Source organism: Alligator sinensis, unplaced genomic scaffold, assembly GCF_000455745.1.
Source record: "Alligator sinensis unplaced genomic scaffold, ASM45574v1 scaffold1347_1, whole genome shotgun sequence".
In the NCBI taxonomy this organism is placed as follows: Eukaryota; Metazoa; Chordata; order Crocodylia; family Alligatoridae; genus Alligator; species Alligator sinensis.
In genome coordinates this window covers 611909-629210 of record NW_005842566.1, presented here as the reverse complement: position 1 = coordinate 629210, position 17302 = coordinate 611909, and positions in this window count along the sequence as shown.

The window sequence follows — 17302 nt, the reverse complement described above, 5'->3', positions numbered from 1 at the left end:
TATTTCATTTGCTTTTGTTTTCTACAAAGTCATTTTTAATGCAATTTTCTTGGCCCACAAACCCTGTTTGGAACTTCAGATCTTCGATATTTTTATTCATCCATATACCATCATTCAGCAGTCTGTATAAGATTGTTTAAAAGCACAAAACCTGTTTGTTTTGGCAACATTGTTTAGGAGCTACATTTCAAAAGAGTGCCATAGTTTAGCATACACTGTTGTGTACACGTAATGTAGTATTTTAAATTTTAAAACCCCAGCACATTTATTTTGCAGGTGCAAGTTGTCAAAACTTGTGGCTTCTTAACTTCAACCCAAAGACATAACTATATCCATATTTTTATAAAACCGGTTACATATTCTAATTGCAAATTACATAGTCCCTGTTCATTTGATGGCCCTTTCCTTATGTTTATTGAATCTAGAATTAAACTATAAAGGAAAGCAGACTTGGCAGGCATCTAGGTGGTTACTGAAAGGATCTAAGGCATCATAGTTCCAGGTTTTGTGGTGGTTGTGGTAGAAATGGATTCAGCGCTCATGTTTTGCTTTTATGGGATATCATTGGACACTTATAGAAACACATTCTTCTTTTTCCAGAACTATGCATCTAGGATTCACTGGAAAATTTAAGAGCAATTTTCTGATGCTTCATTGCTAAGTCACCAAAATAACTTATCCCTCAAGTTAGTACTTTTTTTTTTTTTAAAGGACAATGACCGGTAGTTTCAGCATAAGTCTATGGCATATTTCCTTCCAAATATAAGAACCGAGTATGCGCAGTGCATGCACACAAAGTTGATTTGGGCAACAGAGAAAAGAAAACTGTGATGGCATTAACTGTTATGAAACTTATTTCATGAATATATATAAGAAAATGACAAGTTATTTTAATAGATTTAAATCTGAAATACAAAGCGACCTGTAATCCTGATGACATGGCTTTAGCCAACAATCTCTGCTTCAAACCCATACATTGGATGCTTTTCTAACAGGTACCCTGCAGATGAACCAGTCTCAATTTAAAGATGTCAAATGCTGCTTCAGCATTGACATTCAGTGTCTGAAATCTAAACACTGCAGTTTGGTAGTAGCACATGAGAAGCAGAAATTGATGGGATGTCATGTGGCTGTTACTTAGGTGAAGACATATTTGATACATCTCAGTATATTTACATGTAACATGGTGTCTTGCCTAATGATACAATTTAGAAGGTACATTTGCCTCTTTAGATTTTTTTAATCTCACTTTTAGGGACTAAGTTAAAGAAAATTTGACATATTGCTGAGTCACTAGTAACTAGGGGTTTATACAAGCATTACGTTTAGATCCACTTACGTTCTAAACAACAGAACAGATAATCTCCTGGGCTAAGTACAGACAGTCAAAAAGCCCGAGGCTCAAATGATTCAGTCTTTGCACGTTAGTCTAAGCTGCAAAGACTGAACCAATAAGCAAATGAACAAACATTCACTTTTGATTCAGGAAATGCAGCCACATGCTTGCAGTGGCTCAGGCCAGAAGCCGGGGCCACTATACCATGACTTCATGGCATGTAGCCATCATGGGCTGTGTTAGCTTCCTCTTTCTGCTGCCCCCAAGGTCTCTGGAATTTGCAGTCCACAATCACAGCAGCAGGATTCTGCAGGGTTGCTTGTCACTTCTTCTTGCTTCCGGGTACCTCTGGGATTTACAGTCCACAGTTTCAGCCAGCAGTAAGTTTAGTAGGGCAGGACAACTCTGTACTCAGGGGAAGGGAAGTTTAGCCCCCACTCCCTGACCCCAGATGAGGTTTGCCTGGGGAGGGACAGACAGTGAGCCAGCACTCACTGGCTCCAGCTAGGAAGCAGAGGGACAAGGCCAGGGCTGCTCTTTGGAGCAGACAGCACAGCCCAGCCCAGCCCAGGACCAGGAAGCATGCTGGGATGCTGGGGGGCTGCGACTTAATTTGAATCAGGAAGGAGTCTGGGACAGAAGTTTCATAACCTGTTTTGATGTAAATCAGTTAATCCTGATACTATATTCAATGAGGTTTATCTTAAATTACTTTCAGCCATTTTGAAACTGGTTTAAATGCGCACTGAACTTCTGTTCTGTTACAGGTTTAAACCAATTGTGATCACGTAAACTGGTTTGATTGTAATTTCTGTCCCCAGCCCTGGAGGACATAACCTCACTAGTGCATAGGGCAAAATGTAATATAATCCCTCACATTTCACTGAACTGATATGATGTGACCTTTTTTCTTTCACAGTTTGGAAAGTGTTTTGGAAGAGGTATGCAAGAAAGTCAATTTTTCGCTACACATGGCAATGGGAATAGAGTTCCACATGTTACTGTAAGTTGTCCATGCACATGAAGCTTTCCTTATGGCAAGTTAACCTACAATTGTCTCTTTGGAGGTTATCTTGCCTTTTTCTATGAAACATCTAAGGCTCGCCATTGTTGGAAACAGGGTGCTTAACCAGTTAACCACATCTTTGATCCAGGAATGCAGTTTGTGTGTTCCTAGGGCCAAAAGATAAATACTATTTGGTTAATCTAGGAGCTTAGATTTCATTAAAGAAAACTAATATTTTTTTAAGGGGGAAATGCCTGCCGCCCCCCCACCCATTGCATCTTTCTTCTACATTGTATTTCTTACAACAATTAGTTCTGCTAACTTGAATCCTAGACTGAAACACGCAACTAAACACTAAAGCTAGGTACAGATGTTCAAAAAGCCCAAGGTGGAATCGATCAAACATATTTGGGTTTCTGTAAGCAGGGTAGGTTAGTTCAGGAGCAAACAGAACACCTGTTCACCTTTAGTGGAGGGTGGGCAGATGGCATACAGGCTGCCTGCACTGGCTAAGGCCAGCAGGTTGGGGGTGCTCTTGCAGGCCTCTCAGTATGCCCTGCAGGCTCCCTAGGCTGCTGGAGGTTGCTGAGTGTAGCCCAGAGTACAGTCCACCTTGACTGGCTACTGGGCACAGGCCAGCATGCCTCCTTGCACTGCTGGTGTCTATCAACTGCAGGCAGTCAGTGGAAGCAACCATGCTTGTCCATACCCTGCACCTTGGTAGGTTCCCTGGTACTGTGCCTGATCACCATGGAGTGAACGTCAGCAGACCCAAGGAGCCTAACTGAACTGTAGGGCATGGTGGAGCACCCCTGCCTCCCTTGCCAGTATCAGTCACAGGCATCAGCAGCCAGGTCTGTTCCCTGGTGCTGCACCTACTTACAAAGATATAAGGTTCCCTGGGTGGGCTTCTGCACATCCACCCATGGACCCCCATGCTCCCTGCAAGCAGGTGCAAACCCAGGGAGTCTGATCAGGGAGGGATGCACGGAACAGTGAAGTACCCCTCCCCCTCACCGTAGGCCACTGTCAGTCACTGTGCTGACTCCAATCTGTGAGAGCCCCCGGAGTGGGGCCAGTTGGGTGCTTAGCTGAAGCAGCCAAATGAAGGCTGAGGCTAGTGTGCCTCCCTGACAGGCAGGGGGCAGCAAAGGCACCTGAGACTCTGGCAGACGGTGACCTAACATGATTCAAAAGGGGATCTGGTACAGAAGTTCAATGCACTGAACTAATTCAATAAGTTTGAATGCACATTGATCCAAAAGCATCTTGGACCAGATTCTGCCATTTTTAGACCAGACTAACTATGTGCCCTGAAATTCTGTATGGTTACAGGTTTAGTTCGATTTCCGATCACTTACTTTGGATTGTGTGTGACATCTTAGGCTAGGTACATAGGCAGACAAGGTTCTTTGGGTGAATCTGATATCTTTTATTAAAATTTAAGTTGGTCTAATAAAAGATATCAGATTCACCCAAAGAACCTTGTCTGCCTATGTCCTTAGACCAACACAGCTGTAGGCTAGGTACAGATGTTTGTGGGACAGTTTTGCTCAACATTCCATTTCTATATTTTACTTATGTTAGATATGCCTTTCATTACCCTGCAACTCAGCTGTTTTCTATAGTGTTTCTGACTCCTAGTGATGGAATAAAAGGAATGTCCAGCAATGATTACTAAGGATCAAATCCTGCTCCCACTGAAGCCAACAGTAACATTTAGATTTCACTGTATGCAGAATTAGTTCATTGATTTTGGACAAAATCCTAAGGTTTTTAGTCCTTATCTCTTTACTATGAGAAGGTTATATTCTTCTGAAGTACATAGTACATTTTACAGTTCAGCTCAAAAACAGGGGGCAGATCCTTGGCTGATATAGTTCATTGTAGCTACATTGACCTCACTGGATCTATAAGGAAACATTTCATACTTCAACCATTTATGCAAATACTGTGTTTTCTCTCAAGTGATGAAATGATTTATCATCACAGACTATAAATTACAGGTGACCCTCACCATTCACAGGGGATACGTTCTTGAGATCCCCACGAATGGCAAAATCCACGTATACAGCACTGTGTTCATGAACGCAGTGCCCCGGCGGCCGAGGGGTGGAGAACGGGGCATGGCTGCGCTGGTGATGGTGTGAGCCTGGCAGCGGCAGCAGGATCCCGGCAGCGGCAAGTGCAGAGCTCCTATACATGTATTTAAGATGCAGTTTCAGCATTCATGAATATTTGAAACCTCAAATGCCAAACCTGCCAATAGCGAGGGTTTCCCTATAATCATTTCCACTACAATGAATGTTTAGACCAGTGGTTCCCAATCTGTGGTAGGCATACCGACAGTGGTACCCAGACAAACTATCAGTGGTATATATTAACAGATTTATGATAAGTAATTTATATGACAAAAATTTGCTGGTGGTACTTAAGGTGGTATCATTTTAAATTGGTGGTGTGCAACCTATCAGAGTTTGGGAACCATTGGGTTAGACATCAAGTCTTTCAGTATTTTAAACATGTTACTCTATTGTGTTAGTTGCAATGTGTTTTAGGAGATCAATTGAAATACAATATGGTTAATCTGAATTGGCTACATGCAGGCCACAAATGCTTCATGAAGTAAAAGCAATGAAGTGTCTTAAAAAACACTAAAAGACTTCAGAGAGATTAGCTTTCTGTTCAGGACAAATGGATCTGAAAGTAACACACTTCAAAAGAATGTTTAGCTCAGTTTTAATTTACCTGAAATGGTTTTAACCTTTGACTTTTTATCTTCACTACTACTCTGCAATCTAAACCCACTACATACTACTCGAACCTTATTGAAGCATTGAATAGCTAAAAGAATGATTAAATTAGCTATGTTAGCAATCAATCAGTTTACTAGTTGGTCACATAGAACGGGTCCAGATGAGCATAGACATATGGTATGTGGCACTGCAGACCCGTCTGCAGCACCACACACTGCACATGCAGGCATTCCCCGCACTGCTACCTTGCAGTGCTAGCTCCTACCTTGTGGGGGGTGGGGAAGGAGGGAGGGAGAGGGTCAGACTTGATGATTGCTCAGGTCCCTTCCGACCCTACATCTAAGAACAACACAGGCCAGCTACCTGAACCCTCAGCCAGGGCTCATTGTGTTCTTAATCTGCATTCTGGTGTTCGGTCAAAAATATTGCCAGTCCTTTAGTTTGTTATTCAATTTATAATAACCACAAAATAAAAACTCTGGTAGTCTCTGTCAAGTTCCCCTTTTTCTTGAGAGTTCCCTTCTGGGGCAGACCCTTGTTATGCTGTCTACAATGTCCATGGGTCTATCTACAGCCCTGTTGTCAAAGCCATAGGCATAACTTTTCCAAGTGGCAGTCTATCATAGCAGTCTCTGTTCCCTTCAGGGATACCTCCCTGCACCGTTAGTGATCACAGCTTGGATCCACACCCTGGCAAAAATCAGCGATCAGGCTGTTTCCTCACCCTGGAAGTCCCAGTCTTCCCCACCTGGGGCACCTCACCATCCAGGTAGCATCCCTCCCTTAGTCCAGAGCTTTGCTCCTACTCGCAATTCCCATTCAAAAAATCTCTTTCAGTCTTTTGCAGGTCTGTGAAATCTTCAGCTTTCAGCATCCCGAGGAATACCAGCAAGGCCATCTCTGCTCAGCATTACTTCCCTGGAGTCTTTCTGCCTGCACCTCAAAGCCGGCCCAGGTAAGTTTTTCCCCCTGGTTCTGACCCCTTTCCAGAGGCTAGGTTTTGTTCTTACTCCCCACAGTTTGGAGCCTCCTCTCCTCCACCCAGAACTCCAGTGTCTTTTAAACTTCCTTGCTTCCCTTACATTGCACCGGTTCACTCATCTTAAAGGGACTACATCTGTATTAATGAAGTCTTGCTGCCATGTTTCCAGCTTTAGCTCATCCATAGGGGTGAGCATAGCAGGATCTAACTCCAACTCCCTGCTACAGGGTTACTCTTAAATCTGGATTTCAGGATATTGTAGGTCCAGTTTTACAAGTTCATGGTATCCAAAATTCTCATTGTAATACACTGGGGTATCAGACCTGACAAGGAGACAGAGTAGAGCATAGCGTGCATCTCTCCAGAAACCTTTTTGATAGATGTAAAAGTATCTTCATACAGAATTTTTAGCATTTATAAAACAATTAAAAATAATCAATCTAAAGAGAAAACATTTAACACAGAAGACTTGTTTATTATTGGGATGTCCCAATTTCCCCTCTTAATTAAACACATGCAGGGTTTGAATACGGAATCTGAATGTATCTCTACTATTTCAGATAAAAGGGCGTTTCAGTTAGTTGATACCAGTAAGTCTAATATTCTAAAAGCCAAGGTCTGTCTGTCCGTCCGTCTGTCTATCCATCTGTAATGCTTTATTCACACACTGATTGGCTGACGGAAACAGCCAGAGTGCTCCAAGCATGGGGGAACAGAGCCATGATAAAGAAGCCACGTCGAGGACTGGACATACGGTGGCCCCATCCTGCTCCCTGCAAGAAGCAGAACATGGCAGCATGGGGCATTAGGTGGTGGCACTCCATACCAGGCCCCGCCTTCCCCCTTCCCCCACCCCGTCCTTCTTGACGGACACTTGGCTAGTAGGATCATAAGATCATAGAGAAGTAGGCTGGAAAGAACCTCAAAGTCATCTAGTCTAGCCCCCCTGCTCCAGGCAGCATCATCCATGACTAACCCATCTCAGCTTGGTGTCTGTTCAATCTACTAGAGGTTGTGAACCTCTAGATGAAAAATCATATCTACAGTATCTCTGAAGATGAATTGATTATAATATTTAGCCCTATACTAAAATTCATCAAGCTTTGGAACAAATTGAATTGCACCAAGGAAACAGCCCAGAACTTTTCCCTGGAACTATATTTTGGAGCCATGTAGAATTAACTGGTCAACTACAAAACTTGCTAATTCATGGTTGTGGGTGACTTTTCCATCCATTTTCAGTCCCACTATTTAAAGTTCAAATAAACCTTCTGCACATTAGAAAAAAGTACAAAATAAAAGAAGAGGGGAGAGTTACTGAAAGGCCCTTCAACTTTTGCCTTTCCTTACAAATAAACAAAAATGCAAGTTTATATAAAATGCATTGAATTGTACATGGCACTTGCTATAATATGGAAGTAAGTGGGAGTTCACCATAATATCAAGAGATAGTAGCAGAAGATTTAAAACCATCTTAAACTGTATGCTTTCAAAAGATTTAAAAGCCTTCCCTAGTGCCTCAGTAATTTTAAGATTGGCTTACCCTGTAAGTGACCTGCTCTCAGTCTCTTTCAGCCAATTAATTCTCTGCCTTGTTCATTAAGATTAGTATTGAAAACTTTAAAAAAATCATTATGTGTTAGCACAATAAGAACAGGACAATTTTTTGGCTTGCTGTTAATAAGAGATAAGTTTCTTTCATACCTTGAAAGAAAGAAAAAAAATGATTCTGTAGTTCCCATATTAACCTCCAAGAAAGAGGAGCCTAGAAGATCTAATTTTACAGGACCACTGGGAGGGGAGGGATTTTTTTTCTCTCTTGAGCACAAACTGATGAGAATATTCCATTAAACTGAAGATGAATCAGGAGGAAAAAGGACAAGCAAAGCAAGCTAAATACCAGGAATAACTTACCTATCTCTCCATTTTGGAAGTTGTATCTGCAGTGTAACCAATAATCAGGAGAATAATCATTTTCTGTAAGTCTCTTTGGGTTGCACCAACTGTAGAAGAAATACATGGCCATGTGTTTATGCTGCTTTTACAGTTAAAAAAAAATGGAAGGGGAGGAATAGTAACAGTACTTGTTCTGTCCTATATAGGTATGCATCTGCCCTCATCAACATGCTGTCTGAGCAGAGTCCAGCAGTGCATTAGTATAACCGGAGCTGGTTAGCATTTCAAAATACTCATGGTCACAACTTATTTTATTTTGCTTTTCTATTTTTATGTTGTTTACTTGATTTCATAATATCCTCTACTGCTACTGACCTGTTACAATGAAACAGCTTGATGCAATGTATTGGAAAAAAATTGTTGCATCAGAAACAGTTCTCACCCCCCCCCCCATTAATTTAAACAACAATTTTACATCTGCCTCTAGATGTGATGAATATGATCATCATGTACAACTCATCCCCTCCCAAAAGGAAGAATTGAATCTGCACTGTACTGCTTTGGCAGGTTGCTTTTTGGTTTGGTTTAAGTGTACCCTTTTAATAACTTAAGAAACGCCACACTGGGTCAGACAATAAGTCTATTTACATAAGTATCCTACATCTCCCAGTGACAGAAAGTAGATACTATGGAAAAGAGGATTTTTGCAGGGCTTATCCCTACTAATCTGTCCCCTGTCCCTCTTCTTTCACTGCTTCCAACATTCATAGGCCTAGGAAGTCCATATTTGGAGGTTGCACACCTATCCTGTTTAATAGGGGGATAATTTCAGTGCATTGTATGAATAGCAGATGGGACTGATTTTACCAGTGTTGAATCCCCTGATCCGATATGCATCAAGGGTAGAGATGATCTAGAGGAAATATATATACACAGCTGGTATAATAGCAGCCATGGTGACATTACACCAGACTAGAGATACCAGAGGAAGGAAGGAGAATATGGAGCACAGTTGAGAAGGAAATGGCCTGATATTTGGAGTCTGGGGCAAAGGAATCGCACCCAGGGAGTTACAGAGTTTAGACAGGGAAATGAGAGCTATCAAATCAAGATGGGGAAAGTGGTGAGATAGTTCTAAGTAAAAACAGTTTGCTTGTGGCTTAACCAAAAGCCATAGAACCAAATGCCTCAAATTTTGTGAGAGTTTAGCTCACAAGTGGAATTTTATCTCAGCCTCATCTCTAGCTCTACATTTTTGCAAAGATAAGTCCATTTTTTTAGATTAAAAAGGACCTCATTCTGACAGTTTAAAAGTCTGTCCCCCCAAGTAACACAAGTCTACTGAAGTTACAGAAGGTTTTGGCTTCTTTACTCAACGAATGAGAATCAGATTCACAAGGGATGGTATTATGATGCAATTTTTGGGCACCCAGCCACTTACCATCTGACAAAGTAGGTTGTTGCCTACAAACATCCATGCTTGACTGAACCAGTTACTCTCTAATATGCCACTCTGCCCTACCTGCTACTTTCCACTTAGCAGAATTCATATCCGAGTTACACATTAGATTCATAGATTGTAAGGCAGGAAGGGACCTCAGAAGATCATCGGGTCCATCCCCTTGCACCAGGCAGGAAAGATAATTGGGGGGTCAGGTGACCCCAGCAAGATACTGTCTAGTCTCGTCTTGAAGATTTCCAGGGTATGCGATTGTACCACCTCTGGAGGGAGCTTATTCCACAGTCTGGACACCCTGCCTGTGAAGAAGTTTTTCCTAATGTTAAGCCTGAAATGGGTCTTCCAGGAGTTTGTGGCCATGACTCCTAGTTTTCCCCCCTCATGTGCCCTGGTAAACAGTTGTTCACCGAGCCCTTGATGTATTCCCCTAGTGTAAGCTGCTACCAGGTCCCCTCTTAGCCTTTTTTTTCTTCAGGCTGAGGACTCCAAGACCCTTCAGCCTTTCTTCATATGGCTTGTCGTGTAAGACTCTGATCATATGGGTGGCTCTTCTTTGGACTCTCTCAACTTCACCCTTGATAAAGTGCAGTACCCAGAACTGGATGTGGTACTCCAGCTGCTGTCTCACCAGCACTGTAATAGAGTAGGAGAGCTACCTCCTTGGTTTTGCTGGAGATGCATCGATTGATGCATGCCAGGGTATTATTTGCCCTACTGGCTACAGCATCACACTGTTGGCTCATATTCATACTGTGGTCTGTTATTACCCCCAGGTCCCTTTCATTCACAGTGCTAGTCAGTTTGGTGCTGCCAAACCTGTAGGTGTTGGGGTTGCTCATCACCAGGTTGAGCACTTTACATTTCTCGACATTGAACTTCATCAGGTTCTGATCCGCGTAACTTGCCAGCCTGTCTAGGTTCACCTGTATCTGTAGCCCATCTTCAAGCATGACCACACTCCCCCATAACTTGGTGTCATCCATGAACTTGGCCAGTGAATTCTTCACCCTCATGTCCAAATCATTAATAAAGATGTTGATAAGTACTGGACCAAACACCGACCCCTGCAGGACACCACTGCCCACTTGCAGCCAGGTTGACACAGATCTGTTCACTACAACTCTCTGGGTCCCATTCTGCAGACAGTTTCTCACCCACCCAACTGTCTCAGAGTATCATCCATGAACTTGGCCAGTGAATTCTTCACCCTCATGTCCAAATCATTAATAAAGATGTTGATAAGTACTGGACCAAACACCGACCCCTGCAGGACACCACTGCCCACTTGCAGCCAGGTTGACACAGATCTGTTCACTACAACTCTCTGGGTCCCATTCTGCAGACAGTTTCTCACCCACCCAACTGTCTCAGAGTAAAGCCCACAATCCTCTAATTTTCTCATGAGGACATTGTGGGAGACTAGATCAAAGGCCTTTTGGAAGTCTAGGTATACAACGTCAACCTACTCTCTCATGTCCAGGTGGCGAGTTACCTGGTCATAGAAGGAGATGAGATTGGCAAGGCAAAATTTGCTCACAATGAAGCCATGCTGGCTGTCATTCAGAATCTTACCTTCTCCAAGCTTATCGCAGATAAACTCCTTGATGAACTTTTCTAGGATTTTCCCTAGCATGGAAGTTAGGTTGACTGGCCTATAGTTACCTGGGTCCTCCCTCCTGCCCTTCCTGTGGATGGGCAAAACATTGGCCTTCTTCCAGTCCCCAGGGACTTCTCCAGAGTGCCATAAGTTGTGGAAGAGTTTTGGCAGAGGTTCTGCACCGACTTTGGCCAGCTCCTTCAGAAGATCATCTGGTCCTGCTGACTTGTATGTCTAATTTTTTTTAAGTGGTCATACACCACTTCTATGGCAATAGTAGGAAGGTGATTTTTCCTACCATGCTCACCCTGTACTCTACCTGGTGTTGTTTTCCCTTTGGTCCAGTGAAAGACCCTTGGTAAAAGTACTCATTCAGGAGTTTAGCTTTCTCCTGGGTGCTGGTAACTAGCCCTCCTGAGCTGTCGAGCAATGGCCCCACAGTCCCATTTGTTTTCCTCTCATTCCCTATGTACCTAAAGAAGGACTTCTTGTTGTCCTTGATTCCCATTGCTAATTTAAGTTCAGTTGCTAATCTAAATTTGGTCACTGCTTTAGCCTTTCTTATTTGTTCCCTGCAAATGTGGGCCATCATGGAATAGTCCTCCTTGTGGCCCACCCCAAGCTTTCAATGTTAATAAGCCGCTTTCTTCTTTCTTTCTCCATTTCCCTATTTAGCCAAGAGGGCTTCCCAGTTCTTCTGTTACCTTTTCTCTACATAGGAATGGACTTCCTTTGTGCTTCAAAGATCGTATCCTTAAGGAACAACCACTCTTCATGTACACCTTTCATCTTCCATTCCTGGTTCCTCAGCACTTGCCCTGCTAGTGATCTAAGCTTGTTGAAATTTGTATTTTTGAAGTCTAAGACTTCAATCCTGCTATCCAATTTGTCTACCTTATGTTGGACAGTGAATATGATGGTTTCATGGTCGCCATCACCAGGTTGTCTCCTTTGGCCAGGACCAAGTCTAGCAGAGTGTCACCTCTGGTTGGCCCTTGCACCTCCCGAGTCAAGAAGAGCTCCTCAACACAGGTCAGGAAGGATCATGACCAATCCAACTTGGCTAAGTGCTCATCCAAGGAGATGTCTGGATAATTCAAAAAAAGAAAGTCACACATTAGGCTTCCTGTACAATGTCTGGGGCAAATTAGGGCACTCCAAGTAAGCTAAGCTAGAAAAGAGAAATTTAAAGTGCTTAACTCCCCTTTGGGAACCTAGTCCCAAGTGTGTTTATCAGTGCAACAATTCCATGAGACAAAAAAAATCTCATTTCATTTCAACAAGTACAAGTCCTTTTGGGCATCCAAGCTTGAGTAAAGGACTCATTCCAACTTATCTGGATTGAAAAGGGCATGCTTATTCAAATTTAAGTGTAAAACTGAAGAATTAAGAGAAAAAACAATAGAGGACTATTTTCACTTGCATAGTTAAAGATAGGACATTAAATATTTCCTATTTAAAAAAAAAACGCTTTTGGGCTTTAATTATCACATTCTAGTTTAGAATGTTTTTATAAGCTCCAAATATAGGAAATTTATTGTACAGTTGAATAAGGTAAAGGTTGGGATAGTTACTTTTCAAAAAGTTAAAAAGGAAGGGAATTCCATTTGTACTAGAATGTGGTTTCTTTAAAAAAATCTGAAAACTACACAAGTAAATTCAACTCCAGGAATGTTATATGTGGTTACCTCTTAGCTCCTCACTATCAACATGTTTCCTTTGTACTTGCCTTCTAAGCCAAAGAGACTGCCCTAACATTCACATTAAAGTAGCAGACCAAATGATTCATGTTACAAAAAAAAAAAAAAAAAAAAAAGAACCCAAAGGAACACAAGATATTACAGTTAAGCGGTTAGAACAGGCTATTTGTGGAGGAATGCAAGAGTAGGATTGTTCAAATGGCCTACTCCCCTTGGAATCAAAACATAGTGGTATCAAGGGTGGGAAGACAGACAGGAAGAGACTTCTCTAAATGGCCTACTTCCTCAACTGGAATCAGGGTACAGTAGCAGCCTGTTCAGGCTGGTTCCCAAGTACAGTATTTGTCTGGTCTGCCCAAACAGCCCACATCCATGCTGATTTTGTTTTGCTTAGCTTGCAGCTTAGGTTAAGCTACCTAAGGTTAAGCTTTTCATGGCTCCAGGGAGTCAAGACTTAAATGGATTCCACTGTTGCCTTTATTTTTTCTTTAACTTTAATTCCCCCTGCCTCTGTTGAAAGGAAGGGTCTCTTGATGGCTTAACACCTTGGATAACATCTCTAAATTATTTTTTTTAAATCCTTCAAGGAATTTGGCTCATATAATATTATAAGTCAATGGATGGAAATTATTCTCAGGGTGGAATATCTGTGGCAGAATAACGTTGATTATTTAGGAGAAGACATGAAACATGAGACTGAAGTCATGTTTTACTTTCCATTATTTATGGCAGCACCTATTCTGTGGTAAACAGTTCCCAGACTTCTGGGGGTGGGTAGTACACACCTGAACTTGCTCACAGACTCAGGACAGGCGAGCAGAAGTTACAGAAGAGGAACAAAGTGGACATTATTATGTAATTTAGCAAGCGTCACTGTACACACCACAGCAAAAATTGATTCCAAATATGGACTTCTCAGCTAAAACTTGGGTAGGTCAAACTATGCATAGGAAGGCACATGGGATGTAAGCAGAAAAGTCTGTTCAAGGAGCCAACAAGCTTTTCACAGTTAAATCAGTGTTTGCTATCTAAAGTAAAAAACTGACCTAAACCAGACTACATTTTGAATGCTGGAAAGCTTGTCTTCTGCTTTATTTCATGAATATAAATTAGTTTTGGAAGGTTTTAGTTATCTAGAGCCCAATGCAAGATCTACTGAAGCAAACAGAGGTGCGGGACAGAGACTTTCCATGAGATTTCAGTGAGCTTTGGACCAGACCCTTACTGAGTTATCTTTTCCAATCTTTAAAGTTTTAAAGAGACAGTTTCAAGACCTGATAAAAGAGCAGTGGTGGTTGCTGTTTATGTTGTGTTTTTGGCCATGATCATTTCATCCCTGAAGCGCATACATGTATGCATCTGGGAACAACACTATGACCATTAAGAGTTATAAAATGTCAAAGAAATATTAAATAAAAGCTGACTTTGTATACTGTGGAACAAGGTTTACATAACTTAACAAAACATTAACTCAATAGGTATAAACAGGGAGATATCACAGTGTAAACTTTTGAAAGATAAGAAGGTGGGGGGGAGCGGACCAAAACTTTCCTTGGCCACCTTATCGACAAATAACTTGTATGAGCAGAATCTGCTCATCTATATTTCCAACAGGAGTGAATGGAAGTTGTACACCTACATACAAACAGAATTTCTGTGTTAGCTTTTGTGTTCGTTTCTTTTACCAGCTCCACAGACAACAGGGTTGTTGGTTTTCCTGCTACCACTGAGTATCGAAGGTCTGGGTGACCTCTCATGCATATGCCATGATCCAGAAGGATCAGCAATTGCCAAACCACTCAGTATCGTGCAGAAAGTAGGGCAACGAAGCACCTTGGAGGCATCATCTTTATACACACACATCCTTCATGTTGTTCCTTAGTTAAAAAAAAAATTATATCATGCATTTTCTTATCTTTGTTTACCTGTAAAAAATGTAATATTCAGCATGTTTCAGGACTGCCTTAGCCTCAAGGGTAAGAAAATTACTATTCTGATCGTGTTAAAACAGAAATGTATAAGAGTCTTGTCATGTAGTAATTACTTATTTTATTCTTGTAAGAACCATGCCTTCTATCAGGGCACATAGGAAATTCAGTTAGACTCTTAATTGGAAGCATTTTGATGAAAATGTGGGAACTTTTATTATGTGATACCAATGCTAGACATGGAACTACACTAGTAAGGGGCCACCTCCACGCTATGCCAAAGACCTCCAAAAGAAGTGTCTTGAATTTAAGGAACACAGGAAGGTTGGGCTCAGAAACAATTAGGTGACAGGAAAAATGTACCCATTTTTATTGTACCTCCTCAGTCTTCTCAATTGATCAATTTGGCTCAGACATGCTTCTACTTCTACTTGAGCCAGCCACTAAAGGATTGTAAATAAAGATAAATTAGACTCGGGATTCTCTTTTCTATATCACGACCCTGTGTACTCACAAAGTATTTTCAGGACTCTACTTCCATCTCATTCTAAAGAAAGAGAGTAGCTGCAATGGATGAAGTATGCTTATGACTTCCCCAAAATACTGTCCATATACAATAAACCAACCTTTCAATCTAGTTAATGACAAGTACCCACAAGCACTTCCTACACAAGAGAAGAGGAATGCACTTTTACCTACACTGTAAAAGTAAATTTTGAGGAAGATAAAAGGATGTGTAACTAGAGAATAGTCCGCAGTACCAGCAAAAAAGAGAAGTAGGAATAATTGCTGTTTTCTTTTCTCCACATAGTTCCTTTTATTCAACATCTCCAAAAGGCTTTAAAAGTGATTTAGCCCCAATATCTTTTGGAGGCATTATTTTCATCTCTTTAAAGAAGTATCAGATGGAAGGTGTGTAGCAGGTTGTCAGCTAGCTTGGCTTAAATCAGTCCTTGAACCCTTTAATCTGGTCCCAGCAAGTCTCTCTCTGGGCTCAGAAACAGATGGCAATGCCCTGGATTCTTCCACTTCCCAGGACTCAGGGGAAAGCAAGCAAGCAATGCACATGTCTGTAGCATGTGCCCAGCAACACAAGCTTCGAAGCCGCAGGTTAATCTACACCAAGGGGCTCAGTTGCCAATACAAACAACTCCAAAATAAGCACTCCCAGTCAGGGTTAGTTCTCACCCTTGGGTCTTCCTTTGAGGAGTCCTCTGTCTCCAGGCCAACATTTTCCCCTCCAAATCCTCCTCCCCACTTTCTCTCCCTGCCTCTTTTTACTTCTGGGTCATCCAGTCAGCTTCCCCTCATTACTGATCAACTGAGCCAGCCTGCAGCCCCTTAGGTGGGTGGCCTGAAACCTGCTGGCTAATTGCTCCAGGTGTTACAGGGTGCAGTACTTGTTAGTGACTTATTACCTTATCTACCAGTGGGCTCACAAATAAAGTAAAATATGCATTCTCCTTCACCAATTTTCCCCTAAATTGGTCCATGAGTTTGCAAGATGTTTCATACCTGGAGACTTGTATACGGCATGTAGAAAAATCAAAGCAAGTCATAATTAACATACATTAGCAAGTTTCCTTCTGGTCTCAGATACCGAAGCAAAGTACTTGCCATTTAGAGGAACTTTCCATTGCTTAGTTTCCTGGGTACCCCAAGTCATTTGTGCAGAAAAGTGTCCACGTAATGTCTAAAATCAGGCTCTCATGTCCATGGTTAGGTATCCGAACAAGGCCAATCCAACTGTAGCTATATCAGAAGTTACTGGGAATTGCAGGATATCCAGCAGTTTTCTGGGGGAAGAGGGCAGGGAGAAGATGGGGAAAGGCATGTAACTACCCATCTTTAGGGACCCAAACTTGGAGGTTTTGGCTTTAGTGACTTGCATAGTCATAGGCAGAACCCAGCTCTCCAACTCCTGGGCTCCACACAAATTCCACAGTCTCATGTGATTCATCCCTCCACCATTTATGGGATCTACGTAATATTTTTGCTCAAGACTTAGCAGTATTCTAGTTTTGAATGCTCTGATAGCCCAGGCTGATTTTTAGAATTTGTAGCATTCAAGTCCCATAGAGACTTTGTTGGCAGTTGCTGGTGCATGACGCTGTTAAAATCAAGATGTTTGTAAAAACTGTCCAAAATTAAAGTTTGCACTTGTTAAAATAATTTAATCCAAAATCTTCAAATTTGGATGCCTGAAGTCAGGCACTTAAGTTCACAATTTGGTAACCAGTAAGTGACACGACCTATACGAATGAATAGGGCTCTCTGCATTTGCTCGACATCCAATTCTTGCGATAGAATGCAGTCAACACAGAAAGAATTGCAGTTGTATCAGATGAAATGCATGGATGAACAACTTCCAGGTAAATGGATGAATATTGTTTAATGCAGAGCCTCAAATTTCTGACTATGGAGGCTCGATGAGCAGTGTGGGGTGTGTCCAATGGTGGGATCCTGGGGTCAGTGCCTGGATTGGGTACTGTACGGTCAGAATGAACCCTGCATCACCTTGATTCAGCAGTGCATGGCCACATCAGGCCTAGCACACCCAATATGGCATGCATGGTCATGCTATCCAGCCCATGGGGCTCTGGAAATTTGGCAGCAGGGAAGTGACAATTAAGGCCTGCTCC